Source organism: Dysidea avara, chromosome 2 (genome assembly GCF_963678975.1).
Source record: "Dysidea avara chromosome 2, odDysAvar1.4, whole genome shotgun sequence".
Classification (NCBI taxonomy): domain Eukaryota; kingdom Metazoa; phylum Porifera; class Demospongiae; order Dictyoceratida; family Dysideidae; genus Dysidea; species Dysidea avara.
In genome coordinates this window covers 44,113,761-44,137,479 of record NC_089273.1, presented here as the reverse complement: position 1 = coordinate 44,137,479, position 23,719 = coordinate 44,113,761, and the positions used below count along the sequence as shown (strand labels likewise).

Here is a 23,719-nt window from a genome sequence, read left to right as displayed (position 1 = left end):
GCTGCAAACAAATCACCCTGTAGAAATTATAGCCACAAACAAATTGCACTGTAGAAAGATCAGTTAGATGAAGTTACCTTTTAGAGAGTTCAGCTACAAAGAAACCACCCTGTAGAGAGATCAGCTAGAAGAAGTTACCTTGTAGATCGTTCAGCTACAAACAAATCACCCTGTAGAGAGATCAGCTAGAAGAAGTTACCTTGTAGAGAGTTCAGCTACAAAGAAACCACCATGTAGAGAGTTCAGCTGCAAAGAAATCACCCTGTAGAAAATTCTGCCACAAACAAATTGCCCTGTATAGAGAGATCAGTTAGAAGAAGTTACCTTTTAGAGAGTTCAGCTACAAAGAAACCATTCTGTAAAGAGCTCAGCTGCAAACAAATCACCTGTACAGAATTCAGCTACAAACAAATCACCCTGTAGAGAGATCAGCTAGAAGAAATTACCTTGTAGAGAGTGAAACTACAAACAAATCACCCTATTGAAAAATCAGCTTGTAGAAGTCACCTTGTAGAAAATTCAGTTACAAAGAAACCATTCTGTAAAGAGCTCAGCTGCAAACAAATCACCCTGTACGAGAGATCAGCTAGAAGAAGTTAACTTGTAGAGAGTTCAGCTACAAAGAAACCATCATTTAGAAAGTTCAGCTTCAAACAAATCACCTGTAGAGAGTTCAGCTACAAACAAATCTCCCTGTAGAGAGATCAGCTAGAAGAAGTTACCTTGTAGAGAGTGAAGCTACAAACAAATCACACTATTGAAAAATCAGCTAGAAGAAGTCACCTTGTAGAAAGTTCAGTTACAAAGAAACCACCATGTAGAGAGTTCAGCTACAAACTAGCCACCTTGTAGAGACATCAGCTAGAAAAGTTACCTTGTAGAGAGTTCAGCTACAAAGAAACCATTCTGTAAAGAGCTCAGCTGCAAACAAATCACCTGTACAGAATTCAGCTACAAACAAATCACCCTGTAGAGAGATCAGCTAGAAGAAGTTACCTTGTAGATAGTTCAGCTACAAACAAATCTCCCTGTAGAGAGATCAGCTAGAAGAAATTATCTTGTAGAGAGTTCAGCTACAAAGAAATCATCATGTGGAGAGTTCAGCTGCAAAGAAATCACCACTGCCCAAATTTCAAGGCAATAGCTCTTTCCATTCTGAAGTTATCAATTGTCAAAGTTGGCAAATTGGATGTGTGTGGAAGGCCCCTTTTCGCAAATCCGGTCCCATATGTATTATATATATAATTTGTACATTTACTGATAAAATATTTAAAGTACATCTACTTCATCTTTTCTTCTTCCTGTAGTAAAGAAAAAAAACATAGGTTAAAAAAGTCCCAAAGCTGGCCATAGGCCGGCTTTGGGGTATACAAATACAAAAAGAAATGAAATCTAATCCAAAACAGCCAAGCTGTAAAAAAAGTGTGCAGCCCTTGAAAAGGCTATGGTGAAAAAAGATGTGAAATCCAAGGTGGCGGCCAAGAAATGGCTGTGATGGTAGGTTAATGGTAAAAATTTTAATAACGACAATTCAGGTGAATTTTTGTGCCGCTTCACAAAATTTACCTGAATTGTTAGTATTAAAATTTTTACCATTAACCTACCATCACAGCCATTTCTTGGCCGCCACCTTGGATTTCACATCTTTTTTCACCATAGCCTTTTCAAGGGCCGCACACTTTTTTTACAGCTTGGCTGTTTTGGATTAGATTAGAGTATCTCGAGTAAGAGAGGCTCTTCTTTCAAAAGGGGGGTTCCATGGAACCCTTTGAACCCCCCTGGATCTGCCCCTGAATATGATACAGAATTTTGCATGTATGATCAGCTTTGGCTACACAGCATGCATGTGCAATTCCCACTGAGCCAAACTGGAAAGTGACAAATAGCTACACTAAAATCTTTTAAGTGCATTCTATGTAAGTAATTATGCATCAGATGTAAAGCAAAAGCACACATCACAATGTCAACCCCATTTGATGTGGTGTCAAACTCATGCATTATGTAGAGTCGTTTTTCTACGATAAAGTGTGTGGGAATACTACCTTAAATAGACATATACTTCTTGTAGCCAATATAGATCCTAATGGTGTTCAGTCCCCTTCATTGACTCATTGTCAATAGTCTCTCAACGGACCACCCTATAGTTTGTGGCTGCTGATAGTAAAATATCTGAGTTGAGTTAGCTACATATACGTATGCTGTTGAGAATTTTATAAATTTATCCCAGAAATTTTATTGTAGTTGTAGTGGCACAATGGATCCTAGCCACTACTGCTATGATCCAGTAGCAGTAGTGGCTACTGGATGGTAGCTTCATTGGTTTCGTATACATAATTATGTGTTGACCTGGTTATAGTGGTACTCCTCTGGTAAGAGTAGAAAGGTGTGTGCTGAAGTTCCAACAGGTACTGTAGAAAATGTTTTGGAGATGAGTTTCCCAGTTCGCTGTGTATAGAAAATTGTTCCAGCTCATCGATAAAATGATTTTTTGCTTATTGTGAGATGACACATAACAGCCTATAATATTATTTAATTTTATGGTGATCCTGCATAATTCATAATACAAAGTGACATAATTATGCAAAGGTTGCTTGTTTTCTGTTTTGTGCCATGGTTACCAATGGGGCTCAATAGAGAGTGTCTGGAAAGCCACCCATTTGTTTGTTTAACCATTACTAGCACTTAAAAATTGTGGCAAACCTATTATATCAAACAGCATGTAGCATTTTTTGAGCTGTAACAATTTGTTATTACATATATAGGTATATTGATCACGAGATTAAAGTTTGGTGCATGGGTTAATTTCTATATTCTGCAAGACAACAAAAACTGTGAAGTGTGCCATAGAATTTTCAGTGGATGCAGATGTATTCATGTAATAATTCTACCTTTAGCTACCAGTTAAACTGCATAGTACAAACTGAAAATAAAATTATTGCAAAATTCTACAGTAATTTGAGCTGAAGTGTAACCATATCAATTTAAAATTCCATGGTAACTTCAAATCAATGACAGTAAAAGTGGCACGTGTCAAACTTATATTACTTGCCTAACTGCAAACTACCATAACAGGTGATATGTACTAATACAGAAAATGCACCAGAAATGTAAACAAATTACCTTGAAATTTCTGCATAACTGGAAATCACCTGGACAGGTGGTATGTACTAGTACAGGAAATGTTCCAGAAATGTGAACAAAGAGCTCCTTGACAAAATATGGTTGTGGAATTTCCTGCACAACTGGAAATTAGATGGAAGAGTGATATGTAGAAGTACAGGAAATGTGTCAGAAATGTAAACCAAAAAATTTTCTTGACATTTCCAGTTCCAGGAAATGTGACATTTCCTGCATGAGTATAAATTGCCTGGAAAAGTGGCATGTATTAGTGCAGGAAATGTGCCAGAAATATGAACAAAATATTCCTTGACATTTTTGAAAGTGGCATTTCCTGCAAAACTGGAAATCACTTGGAAAGGTGATATGTACAAGTACAGGAAATGTGTCAGAAATTCAAAGAGAAAATTTCCTTGACATTTCCTGTACCGATATAACCGCCGGAAATGTGGTATTTTTTGCTGTGAATAGCTACAACCAGTTGTCCAAATATGTGCCAAAATGAAAAAAAAAAAAACTGAGTCCAGTAGTCCAGTAGTCCAGTCCACCAGTCCAGTCCACTAGTCCAGTCCAGTGATTGTATACAACCGTCTTTAAGTGTATTGGTGACTTGTAAATTTGTTTACTTAGAACAGACAATTATCCACTCTACTTTTAAGAAATTTCAAAGCTTTGTAAACTATGACAATGAGACATGAGCAGCTCATTGTCAGCAACCACCAGGACAGCTTTTAGTGTTTAGCTGTAAACAACCCACAGGACAGCTACAGCTGCTTGTCACCACTAATCAACAAGCAGCAGCTTATCAACCGAAAAAGAAACCTGCTTTTTACCCACTGGTTTAGGACATGACTGAACAAGTGCCATAAACAACACAGAGCCATGACAACGAGTTTAAAACTCTGGGACACTGCACATTTGCTAAAACAATATCAGTTGATAGATATTGAACTCATTTTGGTAATGATACTTAACTTTTAATTTGAAAAGCACAGTAGGCTGTTACAGTAGCAAATGACATTACAGACCACTCCGTGGCTTCAAAACTGATGGACTATAGCTGTCATGATGGTGCCAGAAAAAAGTGGAACACCAAAAAAGGATGTAATCTATGTAGGGTCAGTATATTTTCTGTGTATATATGTGACCGGATTTGCGAAAAGGTATCTTTTCCACACACAAAATTTGACCCATTTTTTTAACTTTAAAGCTTCATAACTTTTTAATCATGGCAAATATTTGCTTGAAATTTTCAAGGAATGTAGCGACAGTATCTGGCTACATTGTGATACTAAGAACAAGTTAATCAGTATAACGAGTCAAGTGTTACATCATTTTGTTTGTTGGTATGTCAAATGTGTGGAAAAGGTACCTTTTCGCAAATCCGGTCACATATTAACACACCTTCCGGGTTGGTTTACTCCTCGATGCAGATACTTCAGTGTTCTCCTTTATCACCTACAGGTAACATCAGAAAACTCTAATTAAAGTGATGTGTGTCTGGTAAGGATTGTTTACTCATATAGGGAGTGTACACAGAAACATGGCAATCACAAGTATAAATGCAATGAATAACAAGAATGTAGAAATGTACCACAACAATACTAAAATGTTACAGCAACAACAAGGAACACACCTTCTTTGATTTTTCGGGTTTGTTGATAATATGGTCTGAATTACTACTGGTGTCTGAATGTTTCCTTTTCTTTGCCATTGGCTGATTCACTTCACCTTCTTCCATGATTTGAATATCTGGCTCTATAATTCCATCATCAACCTTAGCTGCTCCATTAATTACACTCAGTAGCTTTTGCTTTCTTTTCTTTGGCTTCACTTTATTTTCCTGCTTGTTTTCCCCGTCCATAGCATTCTGATGCTTATAAACTTCTTCATAACTACCTGAATAAAATAAACACTACTGAATTGCTATACCACGAATAGCTAAATGTCACTCCACACAATTAGCATACAATCTCTAGGGCACAGAGAAATGTGTTAGTCTGTTGCCATTGTAGCGTAGACTTTCCATGCCATTGATTGGTTAAATGTGTTGTTTAACATCAAGAACAATTCCACGTTTCCAGCATACACAATTGAGACAATACGTGCACAGTAATATGTATACTGTATAGCTAGCTACATAGTAGTCACGTACCACTAAACACTGTTTTTCCATCATATTGATTACCATCAGACCAATTTACTGAGCAGCGGTTCTCCACATCCGAGTCACCCACAGGAACACTAAGTTGTTCGCAGTTTCGCTCAATAATAGATGTTGACTTGTCGTCAAATTCGACAAGCACATATTCTTTTCAGTGCTACAGAAAGCGAAGGTACACCAACATGACACAGCGCAGAGCTTTGATACTACGACATTCAGAACAGTTACATTGTAAAAAAAAGGCTAAACCTACTGTATATTGCAAATGAAAAGGAGCTAAACCTATATTGTAAATAAAGTGCTAAAGCTATTCAATGGCTTTTAGGCTTATCTACCCCTGGCTACAGATAATGCGTGAGGAACTTACGGCTTTTTTTACGCCCCTTCGTGCTTCTTTCACGCAGAGTGGCCAAGTACATCGCTACGTACAAGGCAGGGTAGCCACTTGACTACGCCAGAAACACAAAGCTCAACTAAACTTTAGCTTCGACTAATTAAAATGAACAGGAAGTTGTTTACTGTAGACGCCTTTAAAAACAATTAGAGTAAATTATCTATTCTCGGACACCATGTATACTCGGACACTCGTTCTCGTAAACTACTGAACGGAATGATACGAAAATTTGTGTGGAAATACCTTGCATATAGCCTAACTATATCTCCAAGTTTGAGCCAAGACTCTTGTTTGATTGTTGTGCTAGACCACATCAAAGTCGTTGCTCGAAATCGTGTATTCTCGGACAAAATTCAAGTATTGTCGGACACCGGTCAGTAGTCCTACATCAAATACTTCAAAGACTTACCACCAACACCTTCTGTTAGGGCTGTTCATTAGCTATTAGCAGAGCCATAGTTTATTTCTTTCTATCTCATTTGCAGGAAGTTGTGATCGGAAATGTGCGAGCATGTCACCACCTCTATTCTCGGACACGAGCTATCAGCTGGTTCTCATACACGGTTATACCAAATCGAACGAAAATTATTGTGGACATACTTTACACAAAGTCTATCTGAACCTCCAAGTTTGAGCTAAAAAGCTTGTATGGTTAGCTAACTAGAGCGGATTAAAGTTTCCACGAGAAAATTAGCATTCTCATTTTTCTCGGATAATAGCCAATGCTTCCTACACCAAATAATTTAGCCACTTCCTACCACCACCATCTGATAGAGCTGTTCATTGGCTATCAGCAGAGCCATAGTTTATTTCTTTCCATCACCTTTATGGATAGTTATGATCGGAAATATGTCAGTATGTAATTATCTCTATTCTCGGACACATTGTTTCTGTGCTGTCTGATTGAATCTTGGCTCCAGCTATTTCTGCTGGTACAAAAAGATAGTTCACTGGCATTACATGCTATTTGAAGTAGTTTAAGTCAATGAAAAGTAAAAAAAATTCACCAGAAATAGCTGGAGCCAAGATTCAATCAGACAACACAGATTGAAACAATATGTCCGAGAATATAGGTAATTACGTACTCGCATATTTCCGATCATAACTATCCATAAAGGTGATGGAAAGAAATAAACTATGGCTCTGCTGATAGCCAATGAACAGCTCTATCAGATGGTGGTGGTAGGAAGTGGCTAAATTATTCGATGTAGGAAGCATTGGTTATTATCCGAGAAAAATGAGAATACTGATTTTCTTGTGGAAACTTTAATCTGCTCTAGTTAGCTAACCATAAAAGCTTTTTAGCTCAAACTTGGAGGTTCAGATAGGCTATGTGTAAAGTATGACCACAATAATTTTCGTACGATTTGGTATAACCATGTACGAGAACCAGCTGATAGCTCGTGTCCGAGAATAGAGGTGGTGACATGCTCGCACATTTCCGATCACAGCTTCCTGCAAATGAGATAGAAAGAAATAAACTATGGCTCTGCTAATAGCTAATGAACAGCCCTAACAGAAGGTGTTAGTGGTAAGTCTTTAAAGTATTTGATGTAGGATTACTGACCGATGTCCGACAATACTTGAATTTTGTCCGAGAATACATGATTTCGAGGAACGACTTTGATGTGGTCTAGCACAACAATCAAACAAGAGTCTTGGCTCAAACTTGGAGGTATAGTTAGGTTATATGCAAGGTATTCCCACACCAAGTTTCGTATGATTCCGTCCAGTAGTTTACGAGAACGAGTGTCCGAGTATACATGATCTCCGAGAATAGATAATTTACTCTACGTAATTAAACCTAGCGCGATGTTTCCAGCATAGACCACTCAGGTTCCAACTCGAAATTATCATATCAGATACCAAGTTGAGCTGTGCCAGTGAGTGCTAATGCTGAACGAAGTGTATGTTGTGTAGATGTGCGACTGCCGGTGCATGCAGACTATGTAGCTACTGAGGATTTCCAACCAGTCTGAAACGTAAAGCGGAAAACGTGATCCTGTAAGCGGTCACTTCCTGCCTTTTACTCATGGGACAGTGTAGACCGGAACAAAGGTTATGATTCAGCCAAGTCGCTTGTTAATAGATTTTATGTTCGTGTATTAGTGTTTCCCTTGTCTCATGACATCTTATAGGAATTTTAAATTTCAAGTGATAGGTGTGCACGTGAACGCATTGCGCTTAAGCGTTGCAAAGATTTGGAAATCCTCAGTAGTAGCTAGGTAACAGTGGCTAGCAACCACGCGAGGCACACGCAAGTGTATAAGCCACGCGAGTACCAGTTCAAAGGTACACGCGTGTCACACGTGCGTGTGGTATACATTTGGCTGGTTTGTACTGTAGCTGAACTCTCTACATGGTGGTTTCTTTGTAACTGAACTCTCTACAAAGTAACTTCTTCTAGCTGATCTTTCTACAGGGTGAATTATTTGTAGCTGAACTCTCTACAAGGTAACTTCTACTAGCTGATGTCTCTACAAGGTCACTAGTTTGTAGCTTAACTCTCTACATGGTGGTTTCTTTGTAACTGAACTCTCTACAAAATTACTTCTCCTGGCTGATCTTTCTACCGGGTGATTTGTTTGTAGCTGAGGAAACTTCTTCTAGCTGATCTCTCTACAGGGAGATTTGTTTGTATCTGAACTCTACAAGGTGATTTCTTCTAGCTGAACTATCTCTTTCTGTAGTTGAACTTCCTACAAGGTAACTTCTTCTAGCTGATCTTTCTACAGGGTGAATTTTTCTAGCTGATCTCTCTACAGGGTGGCTTGTTTCTAGCTGATCTCTATACAGGCTACTTGTTTCTAGCTGATCTCTTGAATTCTCTTCAGGGTGACTGCTCTATTAGAGTATCTCGATCTTGCACTTGCTACACCAAGTTTGATTTCGTGTTATAACTCCGTGGCTTTAAGTCTGATTCTTCTACACCATTGAAGAGCCTTTCTAAGATGACTACTCCATCTGTACAGTGATTTTCAAAGCATTACCCCAAGCAGTTTTTCTGGTAGGCATGACAAGTAGTCGTTTTTTTATTAGCTAATCTCGATTGCGTAATTGTTACACACTGTTGGTTTTTTCGTTGTATCTTTCTGGTTTTTAGCTCGATTTCTTTCAAACCACAAAAGGTTTGAGGTTCAATAGTTAACCTATTCACCCACCGATTTTCAGCTTCTTCCCATACGCGGTTTACCCTGTAGGCGTGACAACATATTGGTGTTATTTTTTGTGAATAATCGCTCATAACTCTTTGCCTGTTTATCGTATTCTAGTCAAAGTTGGTACTGAGATGCGCCTTTATACTACATGGTACACACTGCATAGAGGTGGTAACCCCTAAAGGCTTGTTACCTTTTGCATTCACCTAATCGGCCTTTGTGGTTAATCTATTAAAAATTACATGTAAATAGAGAATTGAAGAGTATGCTTAAAGCACCTTCGCTAGTGATTTTGTTCTTCAAACCATAAGACAACTGGCGATTTATAAATGCTCGCATGGGGTGTGGTACTAAATGGAATTTAAAAGATTTCTGCTTAAAACGCCATCCCTAGGGAACTTACAGTTCAGCACGCTGTCACAACTTGTTTATCAGGCATTAGAATTTGTGTCCACGTCGTGTCTTTAAAAGTTATTGTAGGGATTAGAGGTTGATTGAAGAAAATACGCGTATAGGCAAACCAGGATTGGATAATGTCAGTGTTAGATGGACTATACAAATACGGCTATGTTGACTGGTTGACTGGTATAACGTGACAGTAGTTGTAACATAAGGTAGATAAATAAAGTGAAATAAGCCTATTTTTTATTTTGCGATGGTTACTTTTTTATTTTAGCGAGGTCGCAAGAAAACTACTATGATGATGATGATAACGACTCCTAAAGATTTTTTTATCACGTAACGCAATACAAATCTATTGAGAGATGTTGCATAATTTAGGACTAATATTGCGAAACCGGCCCTACACGTAAATCAAGACTCACGGTAGTGAGTCGCGCGTATGGCACGCCATCTGTAACAAAAATAGGCTGTTAAATCGGGCCCTTTTTAAGCAAATCCGGTGTCACAGTGATATATGTTTCCCCGGGTAACGTGTTTCCCGCACACATATCCCTAGGGATCCGTGTTTCCCCGCACACATATCACTAGGGATCCGTGTTTCCCACCAAAAGCTGTCAGTGATATGTGTTTCCCGTAGCGATTTTTTAAATATTTCACCGCACACACATATCCCTAGGGATTCGTGTTTCCCCGCACATATATCACCAGGGATCCGTGTTTCCCACTAAGATATAGCCATCGTGCAGTAACTCCAAGGTCCTATTTGGCTAGTTGCAAACAATACGCGATCCAACTATTCAGTAGATATATTGCTATCTAGCCAATAGACATCCATGCATATTGCATGCATATAGCTATAGTTAGCTAACTAGCTATATAGCTACGTACTATATAAGCTAATGCAATAACTATTATTTTTGTTTTTTACCCACACGTCTCTATACTAGCTAGCTATACTAATAATCAGAACTATAGTCATTTAAAATAAACTTTGTTGCTCTTCTCTGGAGCTGCTCAATAAGTGTGATGTCCTTGACAGGGGTGGATCTAGGATTTATAAAAGGGGGGGCTAACTCAAGGTACTAGTCTCTTGGGTAGAGGTGTGCAAAGCATGCTGGACTAGGAGGGTCTGGGGGCATGCTCCCCCAGGAAATTTTGAAAAATAGATGCTAAAATACTGCAATTTGGAGACATTCCCACATAAAATTCATAATATTTTCTGCCTGTAGATTATATATACTGCCTTTAGAGTATAGGTATGGCTCTCTGAAGCATTTTGCTAATGGAAAGTTTGGGTAGGTACAGACAACCAAGTACATGATGCACCCCTCTCACAGTCAACCAAGTACATGATACACCCTTCAGCCCCCAAACCCCCAAGAATACCAAGATTTTTAGGTGAACTATTTGTTAAAACCTATGTGTCAGCTATTTTGTAATTAGTGATGACTTTTGCATTAATATAGGTGGACATACATGCACTCTTTTTTTAGGATTAAAGAACATATTATATCTCGTACTCCAAAAAGTTGCTGAGTCTAAATCATTTTGAAACAGTGAAATATCTCCAGGACTACAAACAGTATTATAATAAACCTTGGTGTCGTCAATGAATAGTAAAGTTTTACTGATGGTAACACAAGATGGTAAATTATTCACGTAAATAATGAAGAGTAGGGGTCCCAAAATACTCCCTTGGGGAACCCCAGATAGAACCGGCAAGGTGGTAGATAATGACTGACTGCATGCCAAAGCTGTAGCTACATTGATTAGTTATACATAGCTGCAATCACATGATTTACTCTATATAGCTAGAGATAGTATTTTATTGTATACGTGTACTTGTAGCTACTGTTTTATTAAACTGATGCTATATAGCTACATAGCCAAATCACAGCACAGTTTAACAGTTATAGTTGAATGCCAGTGAATGGCTTGATTTCCTCCATCAACATGTATAATTATAGTATTAGTTGTATATTTATTTATTTACCTATTCTGTACAACTTCAGAATGAAGAAAAATGTAGACGAATCACAAAAAAATAATTCAATACAATAAGTTAATTATAATTTAATTATAGATTTAAATACTTCAAGTGAATTAGAGTCTTTAGATAGGTTAGGTAAATCATTCCAAAGTGAAATTGTTGCTGGAAAAAATGAGGACTGATGCTTGCAATGATAGGGATAGGTATGGCTATTATATTATTATATTTTATAATTGTAAGACTCATATGCATGAGCATAGTACAATGATTAGTTACAAATTAAATTAGAATGTAAGTAAATAAGTAAGCAAATTAATTAATTAAGTATAAGTAATTAAGTAAGTAAATTAATTAAGGATAAGTAATTAAGTAATTGAAGAGATCACTAGTGTACAAGTGTAGAGAATTGTTGTAGAGTTGGTGCATTGACAGTGACACTTGGTAAAGCATTCCACTGAGGGACTACTCGTGGAAAAAAACTGTACTTATAGCTATTAACTGTTGAAGATATTGTAACAAATCTTTTGTTGTGACCTCTAGTGATAAGAGAGTTTTTAATCATACATTCTGGGAGTGAAACATCTATTAAACCATTTAAGATTTTATAAAGGACATATAGAGACTGAATATCTCGTCTTTTCTTCAAGCTGTCCCACTGTAAAGTTGATAATATTTCACTAACACTGCTGTATCTGTTAAAATCAGACATCACATATCTAGCAGCTCTCCTTTGAACAGATTCTAATTTGTTAATGTTAATGTTGGTATAGGGGGACCAAACAAAAGCTGCGTACTCCAAAATTGGTCTGACATATGTACAATAAGCGTCAACTCTAATATTCCTCTGACAGAAATGAGTGTTTCTTCTTATAAATGCTAGGGCAGAGTTAGCTCTTTTACAGATACACTCAATATGCTTGTTGAAAGTAAGTTTACTGTCTAATGTAAGTCCTAAGTATTTAGCTTCCTGTACATGGGCAAGCATTTGATTATACAGTGTGTAGTGTGTGACAGTTGGATGCACTTTGTGAGTAATTGTTAAAACAACACATTTAATTGGGTTAAATTGCATAAACCATTTGTTTGCCCAATGTTCCATACAATGTAAATCATTCTGTAGGACATCGGAGTCATGCTTAGAGTGAATTTGGCGATACAATAGACAGTCATCTGCAAATAGGCGACAAGTAGATTTGATACAGCTGGGTAAGTCATTTATAAAAACAAGGAACAGTAAGGGGCCCAATACAGAGCCCTGAGGTACTCCACTGGTAACATTGACAACTTCTGAAATAGAACCATCACAAACAACTTGCTGTTTACGGTTGGTTAAAAAAGACTGAATCCAGTTAATTGTCTCTCCGGTAATTCCGTAGTACCTTAACTTTAACAGTAAGAGTTTATGGGAAACTTTGTCGAAAGCCTTGCTGAAATCCAGCAGTATGCAATCAGTTTGTGCATTGTCATTTAAACTGGATGCTAAGTCATGGACGGTTAATAGTAGTTGAAGATCAGCAGAGCGTTATGATTATTAAAAGTGCATGCGCGCCTATGCTAACACTAGCTACGTACGTCGCACATGACTTTATAAAGGGGAACATATTATCCGGGGAAACACATATCACTGTGACTTGTAGGTCGCTAGCGAGTTAGTGATATGTGTGCGGGGAAACACGGATCCCTAGGGATATGTGTGCGGGAAACACGTTACCCGGGGAAACATATATCACTGTGACACTGGCTCGGTTTAAGACAATCCGGCTAGACTTAAGAGCTGCAAGCTTATCTCGGGCCCTATTTAAGCCTTATCTCTGGCCCTATTTAAGCCTTATCTCGGGCCCTATTTAAGCTATCTCGGGCCCTATTTAGCTAAGCGTCTTATCTCGGGCCCTATTTAAGTTATCTTGGGCCTATTTATGTCTTATCAGCACTTGATTTTTGGACAATGTTAATAATCCTTATGCATGGAATTGATGATGGGCAAACTAACAGCTGAATACAATGAGGATGAGGAAGTGATAACCGATTCCTCCATCAACAAAATAAGGACCAGAGGGAGGCACATGCCCCCTCCCCTCCCTCCCAAAAAAGGGAAGCCATAATGCAAGATCGAGATACTCTAATAGAACAGTCAGTCAAATACTCTAATAGAACAGTCACCACACATAATGTTACTTTCGTAGTTATATTTATTAAATAATGCGCAGCCTCAGTTTGAGTTGATGCACATACATTACACATACACTAACTAAGCTACATATGTATTACTTAATAAAGAAATAATGTTGCTGTTAATTTGCTGAGAAAATGAATGATTTCAACTGCTGTTTAAGGATAGATAATGATGGTTGTTGGATAAGTTCTTGAGGTAGTGAGTTCCATAGCCTGATTGATCTTGGAAAAAAGAAATTGCTGTATTGGGTTGTTCGAGCATAGATCTGACGGAATCTTTGATTGAATCTTTGATTGTGACCTCTGGTGCATGGATGAGTTAACAGGAATAAGATCAGTAGAAGTTATTAACAATCTTATGGAACAGGATGATACTAGAAACTTCTCTTCTACATTCAAGACTGGGGATATTAAGATCCGAAAGCAAGTTAGTTACACTACTGAAGCGGGAATAGTCACCTACTATAAATCTTGCACACTGTCTTTGCACTCGTTTAGGGTATGAGGCAGAACCCCAGTGAAAATGTCAGGCAAACTAAAGCTTTAACTGACATTGATAGCTACACTGCTGCTTTACACAATTTGGCATTCAGGGAATTTAATACATCGACAGATTTACTTAAGCTTAGTATGTGTAATGGTACACTCATTATTGTGTTTACAATTTACTTGTACACTAAAAACCCTATAATCAACCTTGGACTACTTCCTTGCATTTTAATCTGACATTTTGTCAGGCAGGTTCCATTATGGTCGGCCGTGCATGAAATGGCCTATGTCAGGCAGTAATAATCGACTCTGCATAGTATGAGGTAACCAGACTGAGTTGGCATACTCTATTAATGGATGTACCATGGTGTTATAACATTAATAGCATCTGCAGCACTATCCCATGCGTGGGCACACTTATCCTGCTAAGGATATTTTGCAAATGAAATGCACTTGGTCTTGTGCGTGCCATTCTTTAGGTCGATTATTATTAAGTAGTTCAGCTACTCATGTCCGTCACTTATAACTCTTGATCAATGTAGTCCACTTAGAAAGCAGTATGATTTAGATATTTGTATATAAACTACATCAAAACTTTTAACCCTGAAAAATATGAAATGGCTTTAGCTTCTGGGGCTGTGCCCCCAGACCCTTATGCCTACTACCTTGGCATCCCTCCCCCTCCCCCCCCCCCCCCCCTGCCAAACCCTGGATCCGCTCCTGAGGACTGCAATTCAGTACAACAGACTGTCAATCCACTAATTGCACCAGATAGCTATGGATCTACCAGCATGCAAGCACTTGATTCAGTGTTAGACATCATACAGCTGATTTGTGTTAGCTATAATGATTTTTTAATATTAAGGAATCACAATTAAACTATGATTGAGCAGTCACAGTAACAGAGTCGCATGTCTTGCTATATGGTGTCCATGATCCACTGTTTTCATCGCTTAATACAACTTTCATCTCGGTGGAGAACTGCACATAGTTACTATATTCAGTTGAAATCTCAATGATAAATGCACATGTATGTGCAATAGGGTAACGAGTGTAATTCCAATCTGGATCTTCCTTAAAATTGTAGGACACACACTGCATCCAGTAACAAATCCATTGATTGATTATGATTTGATTTTTTGTTTAAACTCATGACGTTCGGCATAGCTGTTCTTCCACGTCAGAGTACACCGAGACATATACAAATACACAAGTAGCTACAAAACTGAAAAACATACAACATACGAAGCAATACATTTAAATAATGCACAAATTAATTATTATTAGTCATAAAGTGAGTCTTCATTAAAGTGACAAATTCTCCATGTTGTGGGGCACTTCAAATGGTAGCTTATTCCACTAGCAAATGGTACGATGTCGAAAATATTGCTGTTTTCTAGCCAGATGATGGTAAGTGCTGTTAGCAAAATAGGTCTTACACCAAGTGTTATAGGTGTGAGAGTGACCAAATGTTATTGGAGGTTGCAGTTGCAGGCACTGGTGACTAAAACAGTGACGATGAAATGCTGCCAAGCTACAGATCTCAATTTCTTCTGATATGTTAGGCCAATCTAGCTGTTCACGTGGTATAGACACATGATCAAACTTCTTAAGGGAGAAGACTACCCTCACCGCCCTATTCTGTATACGCTGTAAGTGGCCAACTTGATGATTCAGAAGAGGGGGTCCTCACACTGGTAGAGCATATATGATGCACGATGAAATGAGGGATTCCAGGGGTGGATCCAGGACCTGGCAAGGGGAGGAGCACAAGCAGGCAAGTTGTAGGTGGTTAGGGAGAGCCAGATCCTCTTGTTAGTTGCTGCTTTTTTTGAAGCAGCAACTAATACATCCCTTAGTAGTGACTCACTTTTGATTTTTACCATTTTGGCTTTTTTAGATGGTTATGAAGTCTTCAAAACTGTTTAAAAGGCTCTGAACGTCTTAAACAACACGATAATTATTTTTAGAGGTGCTTAGTATGCACGGAGGTGCTGGGTGATAATTTCATAGTTAGTTCTTTGATTTCCTTTAGTTCCTGGTGAATTCATAATGAATGCTAGTAAATGTGTATATTTTCATGAATTTTATAAGCTGATCTTGGCTTGGCATAAAATTTAGTACTTTAATCAGAGGTATGGCTCCTCCACAAGGTGAGGGGGGGGGGGGGGGGGGGGGGGGATTTGCCCCAAATGCTTCATCCTGGATCCAACATTGGACTCCAGTAGCAACTTAAGAAGGGAGACAGGTAGATGTTTGTGACTGCATCCAATGAGATATAAATAGTAAGAGCACTTGCGACACACTTCAGACACCTGAGCATTCCACTGAAGACAACAATCAAAAATTATTCCTAAATAGCATTGCTGAGTGACAGCTGTAAGAGGTTGGTCATCAATCATAATAGCTAGGAGGATATTCTGACTTGCGCTTGGAAGAGAACCACATCACACTTGATTTGTTGACATTAAGCCGCATCTTACTCTGAAAGATCCACTTAGAAATCAGCTCAAGATTGTGCAATAACTTCTTCTCAACTTCTTCACAAGTATCTCCAGAACAAATTATAGTTGTGTCATCAGCAAACTGCAATAGGTTACCATGGTGCATCAGGGAGGGCATATCATTGACATATACTAGGAATAAAAGTGGCCCTATAAGGCACTTCCCTGTGGTCAGTGTTGGGCAACACAGCATTTCAGCTACTCTGATACGCGGCGCGTACATACGTATCTAACGTCGTCTTTTTTTACTAGACGATATGAATACGCGAACGTCTATATCCTTCGTCTAAAAGCGTATCTGTCGTAATGGTACCACTCCTTTAGACGAGGCTCGTATCGTGCCTCGTATCACGCGACGTATACAGTCGTATAGTGCTAATAGATTATTCATTCTTCGCCATATAAGGGTACAACGATTATTGTTAATTATAGAATAGAGGTCAACTGATGGTACAACCATTAATTTTACACAATTAAAATCGTTAAGTAGGTTCAATCTTTCTATCATCGCGGACTCGCGAAGGTGGCTGCATGCTGCTGTCCCGTGACAGTGAAAGTAGCTAGCTACATGTGTCGGCTTGTTCAGCTATAAACTGTAAGTATCCCTTGCTCATTGCCTGCAATGGTTTAAGAGCAGTTAATATAAGCAACACATTGATCTTTTATTACCTGACTGAATCGAGCACCACACAAACAATATTTTTTGGTGCTGATAGCATAGTACAACTTCACCTGTATACATTAAAATAATAATTATGTAGCATATGTCGAATAGTACAAAATAGTTAAAGTGCATTAACTTTATGCATACTGTTTTGTCCATTATTGTTGTATTGTACTATACTTACAGGAAATGGACCGGTGTGCAGTTGCTGACAGAGAACATAGAAGAAACGAAGCACAATGACATGTGACAGAAGAATGACCCTGTGAAACTGAACTTTATTACAACTGAGACATGACCTGGATCAAATTTTACCTGTGCCAGAGCAATGATTTCTATTCTTCAGACTGATGGACTGCCCTTACCACCACCCCAGTACTGGCTAGAATTACCGACTACTGAACAAATCACTCGAGAGTGCCACATTCATGGTAACCTTAGAGTAGGCCAGCTCGACATTTGATGTTAACAGAGGACAAGTGGATGACCAATACGATAATCTCATAAGCACATTACAGGTGGAAATGAAATTGATTTACACCTGCTTTATATGAAAAACAACACATAACACTCCAATTTTTTTGTACATACCTAATCCGAGATTTTTCAGTACACACAAATTCCTTGAAGATGATCAACGCTGCATGTGTAGGCACAACTTTAAGTATAGTAGTCTAAAATCGTCCCTTTGTGGAACCAACATCATAGAACACATTTACCTGTAGGAAGACATTCAAGATTGCGGTCAACTGTTTATTTCTTCCGCGTCATGATTGGATGCCAATGTAAACCCTTCTTTGCTAGGAAATATTTCAACTTAAATTTACGTCTATTTTTACTTAAGTAATATGTAACGTACAACAACTGATCCACGCTGGCTCATGCCAATGCACGACAGTTACGGTATTCTGTCATCACACTGACCAGCGACTACCCGGCGTTATTATTATTATTATTATTATCTACTTTACCAGTTAGGCACTGGAGGGTGTACACAGAAGGCAGAGCCTGTTCGAAGTGTTTACCCATAGCCTAGGAGCCTAAGCGAAAATCTTTAAGCTAAATATCCTGAAGTGAAACGGGACAAATACCTAGAAGGGCTGAAAAAAAGGCAACCCCATCGTGACTTGATCCGCAGGCCACCCAGATTCCGGCCAAGCGCCACGCTCGGAGCCAACTTTGGGGAGGCCACCTAAATAGGGAAATGTTGTTGTTATTATCTACTTTACCAGTTAGGCACTGGAGGGTGTACACAGAAGGCAGAGCCTGTTCGAGGTGTTTACCCATAGCCTAGGAGCCTAAGCGAAAATCTTTAAGCTAAATATCCTGAAGTGAAACGGGACAAATACCTAGAAGGGCTGAAAAAAAGGCAACCCCATCGTGACTTGATCCGCAGGCCACCCAGATTCCGGCCAAGCGCCACGCTCGGAGCCAACTTAGGGGAGGCCACCTAAGTAGGGAAATGTTGTTGTTATTATCTACTTTACCAGTTCGTGGAGTATCTCGTTTTGTATATCCGGCGTAACTACTACGCAGCTACACAGCAACTCTTCCACTGTGTCATGGTTTCGATACCTTAGAAAGCAATTGACACATGTAGAGCTTACGTCGAGCCTCATGTTCACTGTTGGGCCGGCTTTCAAAATCTTCCGCTGCTATCTCGTGATCACGTGCGTTTACTATACAATCCGGGCGTATTCGGTGACCACATCTTCACTAGTCCACCGGGAGAACAAGCTACGTGGCGGGAATGAATCGAGGAAGGTAACTTGACTTTACTGCTATGCTTGGTGATTACTTATACATACTAACACAGGTTTGCTGATTTCACCACCATCCTTTCCGGCGCCTCGTGTAGGCTAGGTGTGCTAGTTTCGAGGCTAGTTTCGAGGCTAGTTTCAGTATTGAGGAGAGAAAGAATAAATGAGATAAGTCCATGCAGCGTAATTCTTTTTGTACAGATCAGGCTTTACAGGTTCCTTGAGCCTTCTTTACCTGTAAGACAAATACTAATACTAGTAATATATTACAATTCGTAATTCATACTACCTGTATTTATGCCGTCTATATTTTGGTCTTTACCTATGCACAGACAACTGAAATGAGACCATGCACAAGACCCGATACTGAGCATTGGATATAGGTTTGTCACAGGTCCATTTTCTCTCAATGCAGGGACTTTTTGAATTAGTTGTTTTAATGCTGATTAAAGACAGAGTTCATATAGGTTGTATTGGAGCACTATTTTTGCTGTGTTATGAGACCTAGGTCTCTTGCAACCACAGTCAGATCATCATAGTATAAGTGGCCACAGAAAGGTGTGTGTGTGTGTGTGTGTGTACGTGTACGTGTACAGCCGAATAAAAAAAAGCGAACACAGTTAAGTTGTTGACCATTCACTACAGTTCCGAACCATGAAAATATTTTGCGAGCATGTCATACACTGACAAGCTGTGTGTCTGTCTGAATGCTAGCTATAAACAGTTGTACAAAGTAATGATGTACCGATAAGAGATTTTGCTGATTATCTGATTAGCCGATATTGAAAATCATATAATGGCCAATACCGATAACTGATCGAATGTTTATGTTTACCAAAATTTCACACATAATATTATTTTGTAAAATTGCCATTTTTAAACTTCATTTTTGTGTTATTCTTATGAAAACAATAACATCAGGGTCAGTAAAATTAATCAGCTAAATAATCTACTAATAATTACTGATACCGATATTGCTGAAATGTGGCCAATAAACCAATTTCCGATTATTTACCGATTAATCAGTGCATCACTAGTACAAAGTAAAATTTTGATGTTTTGAATCAGCACGCTATTTACAATTATTTCATGAATTGTTGGAAATTGACAGATTGTAGTAAAATTCTGTAAGTAATATTGATGATACTCAGTCTTGTCTTGTTATCTAGATCTAACAGAATGAGATTGGAAATTTACTGAGTCTAGAGGGAATGTTAGTTCAAGTAAAGTGACAGAGGATGTATTCTGGGTTACATTCAACAACATCCAGCAACAATGGTATGGTTAAACAGAATAATATATAGTTGTGAGGTGTTTGTAAACTATGGCAGCCAGAACAAGAAAGGATAGATGGATAGTTGATGAGCAATTCTAATTCAGAATTTAAAGATCATTGTGGTAAGTATATCTCTGTTACAACATTTATTTTATTTCACATGTAGCCTGAGGACAGAATGAGACCCTTTATGTGTAGAGTTGCTAGCTATTGCTATTGTTGCAAGGTGCGCATAGCTTTAGGCTAGTGTTGTTTCTATTATCTAAGGACCTAGTTATTGCAGTGGTAAGGGATGATCGATGTCAAGTGCTTGAATGAACTTTAATCCAGTAATGTTGGCCTGGCTGGTATTAGACCTAAACACAGCTGAATAGCTATAGTAAATATATTGCGTACATAGGAATGTCACCAGTACTTTTATATAGAAGGGATTTTCTGTTACTAATGAGATCCACGCAAAGGTCTGCAACTTCTATGAAGAATTAATACTGAATGTAATTCCTTTATCATTTTTAACCTAAACTATATTCACCTCTCTTCTGTTAATAAAATGAAAATTTTTATTACCATATATAGAACTGCCATAGCACATGAAAACCTTCATGTATTTGTGCTTAATGATCTTGTTTATTAACAACTAACAATAAATTATTATGCTGACAAGCAAGTGAATTACATATCAACATTAGTCATCAGTCTTATGGTCAGCTAAATCTTCTGTAAACTATAAAGTTTCTTAAGCATCTTAATGTTTGTGAGACTACGTGTGTCTTATAATACATTTACTTCTCCACAGATCATCCCTAGTTGATTGAAGATTGAGGCAAAGTGATCGATGTACTTTGAGGTACGAACATTCTAACCATGTTTATATTGGTTTAAAGTATTTATACCACTTTTATTTTCTTCAATTGATTATAGCATACTCTGAAATTACTTACTAAGGGTAGTTGCTAGAATGGGTTTGGACCATTGCTGTCTTTGAACCTGTGAATGGCTATATGCTTAGTAAGATATATATTTCAAACTAGAGCTACCATAATGATGGTAACTTACATATCACCCCATTTTGGTGTAAAGTACAGGTGGTATACAAAGACCTTAGATATAATTATGCACTGGTGTATAACTACATGTACATGCAGTATTACTACACTCTTTCTTTCTCCACAGATCATCCTTAGTAGGCTTTAGATGTTTCTATGAGGCGTACTTTTAGTAAGGTATGTTCTACCATGTTTTATCAGTTTAAAGTCTTTGTACCATTATACTATTGTACTTCCAAATTACTTACTAAACGTAGTTGCTAGAACGGGTTTGGACCATTGCTGTCTTTGAACCTGTGAATGGCTATATGCTTAGTAAGAAATATTCTAAATTACAGCTACCACAATGATGGTAACGTATCACCACATTTTGTTGTAAAATACAGGTGGTATACAAAGACTTTAATATAATTATGCAAGTAGTATCAATCTGGTATATAACTACATGCACATGCAGTATTACTACACTCTTTCTTTCTCCACAGATCATCCTTAGTAGGTTTTAGATGTTTCTATGGGGCATACTTTTAGTAAGGTATGTTATACCATGTTTTATTAGTTTAAAGTCTTTGTACCATTATATATAGTTTCTACTACTGTACTTCCAAATTACTTCCTAAACGTAGTTGCTAGAACGGGTTTGGACCATTGTTGTCTTTGAACCTGTGAATGGCTATATGCTTAGTAAGAAATATTCTAAATTACAGCTACCACAATGATGGTAACGTATCACCACGTTTTGTAGTAAAATACAGGTGGTATACAAAGACTTTAATATAATTATGCAAGTAGTATCAATCTGGTATATAACTACATGCACATGCAGTATTACTACACTCTTTCTTTCTCCACAGATCATCCTTAGTAGGTTTTAGATGTTTCTATGGGGCGTACTTTTAATAAGGTATGTTCTACCATGTTTTATCAGTTTAAAGTTTTTGTACCAATTTCTAATACTGCAGTACTTCCAAATTACTTACTAAACGTAGTTGCTAGAATGGGTTTGGACCATTGCTGTCTTTGAACCTGTGAATGGCTATATGCTTAGTAAGAAATATTCTAAATTACAGCTACCACAATGATGGTAACTTATCACCACATTTTGTTGTAAAATACAGGTGGTATACAAAGACTTTAGATATAATTATGCAAGTGGTATCAATCTGGTATATAACTACATGCACATGCAGTATTACTACACTCTTTCTTTCTCCACAGATCATCCTTAGTAGGTTTTAGATGTTTCTATGAGGTGTACTTTTAATAAGGTATGTTCTACCATGTTTATCAGTTTAAAGTTTTTGTACCAGTTTCTAATACTGCAGTACTTCCAAATTACTTACTAAACGTAGTTGCTAGAACGGGTTTGGACCATTGCTGTCTTTGAACCTGTGAATGGCTATATGCTTAGTAAGAAATATTCTAAATTACAGCTACCACAATGATGGTAACTTATCACCACATTTTGTTGTAAAATACAGGTGGTATACAAAGACTTTAGATATAATTATGCAAGTAGTATCAATCTGGTATATAACTACATGCACATGCAGTATTACTACACTCTTTCTTTCTCCACAGATCATCCTTAGTAGGTTTTAGATATTTCTATGCGGTGCACTTGTAATAAGGTATGTTCTACCATGTTTTTATCAGTTTAAAGTTTTTGTACGATTATATGTGACTGAATTTGACAAAACAAGGCTTCCACACACATCCACTTTTATGACTTTGAAGCACCATACCTCAATGTAGGAGTATGCCATTAGTTTCAAATTTTGACCTGTTATTTTACAATCCTATGGAAGAATTGTGTGAAAGTTTAGGTCAGTAGTCAAGTTACAGTTGGTTAAAACAGAAAATTGGATGTGTGTGGAAGCCTTGTGTTGTCAAATTCAGTCGCATATACACTTTCTAATACTGTACTTCCAAATTAATTACTAAGCGTAGTTGCTAGAACGGGATTGGACCATTGTTGTCTTTGAACCTGTGAATGGCTACAAGCTTAGTAAGAAATATTCTATAAGCTACAGCTATCATGATAATGGTAACTTATGGGCAAATATTTTTGGCATAATATGTGCATTATGTTACTACATTTTTCTTTCTTTGCAGATCGAGTTGGTTGGAGATGTTTGGATGGATAAACCATATCTGTGATGTTTCTTTCCTCTTGTGTTATTTCGCCTTTTTTCTAAAGATTTTAGGCTGCTCACATGCATTCTTTCAGCCTCAGGGATGTCAGTGGAGATTTTGAGAGCTACTGAGATGCACTGAAGCATACCATCAACTCCACAGTCACTATGCATGGTATGCAGAAGCTTAGGCTTGCATGGGTTCAAATGTGCCGGCATAACACTGAAGTAGAGTTCTATGCCGTCATAATCGGTGGGTATAATTATTAAACAATGAGCTTAATTTCTTGAAAATAGCGTAGGGTACGTATCAGCGTTGAAACCGGTTCACATTTTGCCCGGGTCTGACCTGGATTGGATCACGTGCGAAGCAAATTAATTGGTTGGGACGATGCAGAAGTGTGTAAACGCGTCATAGTCAAGCGAAGATGCAACCCAGCTTCTTTCG

At 37.9% G+C, this 23,719-nt stretch overlaps 2 long non-coding RNA genes across 3 annotated transcripts; one reads left to right on the top strand and one right to left on the bottom strand.

Annotated features, from left to right (window-relative positions):
- Positions 1-16,814: 16,814 nt before the first annotated feature.
- On the bottom strand, positions 16,815-17,995 carry LOC136247437 (uncharacterized). Of its 2 annotated transcripts, none has more exons than XR_010697541.1 (7): positions 17,914-17,995; positions 17,774-17,854; positions 17,646-17,694; positions 17,370-17,598; positions 17,239-17,317; positions 17,060-17,122; positions 16,815-17,007 (listed from the first exon to the last, which is right to left on the bottom strand). It is a non-coding gene; the product is annotated as an uncharacterized lncRNA (long non-coding RNA). The 2 variants fall into 2 exon arrangements; XR_010697540.1 differs by having other exon boundaries at positions 16,818-17,007; positions 17,370-17,595.
- Positions 17,996-19,015: 1,020 nt separating this feature from the next.
- Positions 19,016-21,206, top strand: LOC136245543 (uncharacterized). Its single transcript, XR_010695926.1, has 3 exons — positions 19,016-20,092; positions 20,146-20,212; positions 20,887-21,206. It is a non-coding gene; the product is annotated as an uncharacterized lncRNA (long non-coding RNA).
- The last annotated feature ends 2,513 nt before the right edge of the window (positions 21,207-23,719 follow it).